This window comes from Vicia villosa, linkage group LG4 (genome assembly GCF_029867415.1).
Source record: "Vicia villosa cultivar HV-30 ecotype Madison, WI linkage group LG4, Vvil1.0, whole genome shotgun sequence".
Lineage (NCBI taxonomy): Eukaryota > Viridiplantae > Streptophyta > Magnoliopsida > Fabales > Fabaceae > Vicia > Vicia villosa.
The window spans coordinates 170,876,951-170,879,643 of record NC_081183.1 but is presented as its reverse complement, the minus strand read 5'-3'; the positions used below and the strand labels follow the sequence as shown (position 1 = coordinate 170,879,643).

The following is a 2,693-nucleotide window of genomic DNA, read 5'->3' as shown; positions in this document are numbered from 1 at the left end:
AACTTTCCAATATATATATATATATATATATATATATATATATATATATATATATATATATATATATATATATATATATATATATATATATATATATAAGCGGGTGTGATTTCCGGTTTCGGGTGCGGGTCATACTAACTAAACCCGAAATATCGGGGTGGCACCCGAATCCAAACTCAGTCAACTCGGGTTCGGGTGCGGGAGGACCCGCGGGGCGGGTTCTGTTTAGTGTTTACCATCCCTACTCACAATTCAAATTTAAACTATTGAATGAAACAATCCCATTGGTTAGTTTCCCATGCCACGGATAGCCATCCCCATATCTTTCACAGAGACTAACAGCCGTAGATGTCTCCTTCCATCAACGGTTACTATCTCCCCATTCCCAAGTCTTCTCAAAACTCAAATTGTTCACAATTCCCACTTTTTCCCTCATTCATCTTCTCACTATATAAGAACCCAAATTTCATAATTATTTCAACACAATCAAATTTTCTGATCTCTTTCTCAAATTAAAATCAATTACACTTTCTCTCTTTTTCTTGGATCTAAATGGCACGTACCAAACAAACGGCTCGCAAATCTACCGGAGGCAAGGCTCCAAGGAAGCAACTCGCCACAAAAGCCGCCCGGAAATCTGCTCCGGCGACCGGAGGAGTGAAGAAGCCTCACAGATTCCGTCCAGGAACAGTCGCTCTAAGAGAAATCAGGAAGTATCAGAAGAGCACAGAGCTTCTCATCAGGAAGCTTCCATTCCAAAGACTGGTTAGAGAAATCGCTCAAGATTTCAAAACAGATCTCAGATTCCAAAGCAGTGCCGTATCAGCACTTCAAGAAGCCGCTGAAGCATATCTAGTTGGTTTGTTTTGAAGATACAAACCTTTGTGCGATTCATGCTAAGAGAGTTACTATTATGCCTAAGGATATTCAACTTGCTCGCAGAATCAGAGGAGAGAGGGCTTAGATTTAGATTGTAAGGATTTATATTACATAGATGTAGTTGTGTTATAATTAGTGTTATGTAATATTTGTCTGTTCCTTTTGTAATCTGTTTTGAAATTTAACCTACTAGTGCTGGGTGGCAATGCTTAGATATGTTATGTGTTTTTTAGAAAGTGAATTTAGTAGTTTTTGTCTACTCAAATCTTTACTGCTTTCAGCTTTGGACTATTTCACTAAGATTTTATTGAAATATATCGGAATTAATTTGAAATAGTTGAAAGGAAAATAAAATTAATTATTACTAACTCTGCCTCAATTAAATTAGCTGTAATTATTTTAGTTGCTAGTTTCAATTTATCGAAGTATGATTGAGAGATACAGGGAGGTTTACATGAACCATATATGATTGTTTAGAGATCATGTGTTTATTGAAGAAATGAATGTCAGCTGCCATACGGTTGGTGTCAGTGTTGTATGAGATTGCGAGTGAGATTATTATAAAAGAGAGGAGGTTGAATGGATACGCTCAACTCAGTTCTGCAGTGGTGTGAGCCAAGCTACTAAATTAAAAAAAAAAAAGAAGCAATGTAGCTTAAAATTCTATTAAACTTGTGGCGAAAGAAAATAAGAGATATATGTGAAATGACTGTTTTCAAAATCATTGGCCCAGTTAACATCACTATAGACCTTGAGAGTGTATGAGAAAAGTAAGGATGGTTGAATTGTAGAAGCAAACCATATTCAATAGAACCCTTACACTGTGTTTGGATGCAATGAATGTAGAAGGAAAGAATATAGAGGAACGGAAAGCACTGATTTCAAAATCCTTTCCCTTCTTTGGATGAAATGAAAACTTGAAGGGAGAGATTAAATTGATTGTGGGACCCACAAAAATACTTTCCACTCACTTATGGAGAGAAAAGCTTCACGACAACCATATTTTTTTTGCTATTTCTTTTTTGCCCTTATTTACCTATTGCATTGCATTTACATGTTTTGTTTAAAAATCATGTTTCTTTATAATATATTTTTTTATTTACTGGATTTGACCATAAATATATAATGGTCACGTCACGTTTTTTAATGTGTAATTTTATATAAAATAAAATAAGTGATATATATATATATATATATATATATATATATATATATATATATATATATATATATATATATATATATATATATATATATATGTATTTTTGTCATTGAAGAAAAATATATCTTTCTTTTCTTTCACTTTCTCTTTTACTTTCATTCATAACAAACAATTAAAAAAATCATCTAAGTTTCCTCTTACTTTCTACTCACTTTCAATCCTTTCACATTCTCTCCTCTCACTTTCTTTCCTTTCACTTTCTTTTCCAATCCAAACAAACTATTAGAGTATCTTTGAATTAATGTAATGGAATCAAGCGGTATAAAATGAAGTGATACTATTATATTCTTCTATTTTGTCGCTTTATAGTAGGTTTAAATTGACTTTTTAAATGTTTGTTTAATCAAAAGTAGAATTAATTCTGACTCCGGAATTAATTCTACTTGAAACAAAAATTTGTAGTTTTTATCTTCAGAATTGTTACTGGGTGATTTTTACACTGAAGTTTATTGTTCTACTTACTTTTACATAAATGTATCCAAATATAAATCAGTTCTACTAAACTTAATTTTGTTAAACTAAATTCTATTAGAATCAATTTTGTTTACCGCCAATCCAAACACACCCCTTAGTATTTCTTTCCGCAATTGGA

General features: G+C 32.3%; 1 pseudogene; it reads left to right on the top strand.

Moving 5' to 3' along the window:
• Positions 1-454: 454 nt before the first annotated feature.
• LOC131595908 (histone H3.2-like) lies at positions 455-1,138 on the top strand (annotated as a pseudogene).
• The last annotated feature ends 1,555 nt before the right edge of the window (positions 1,139-2,693 follow it).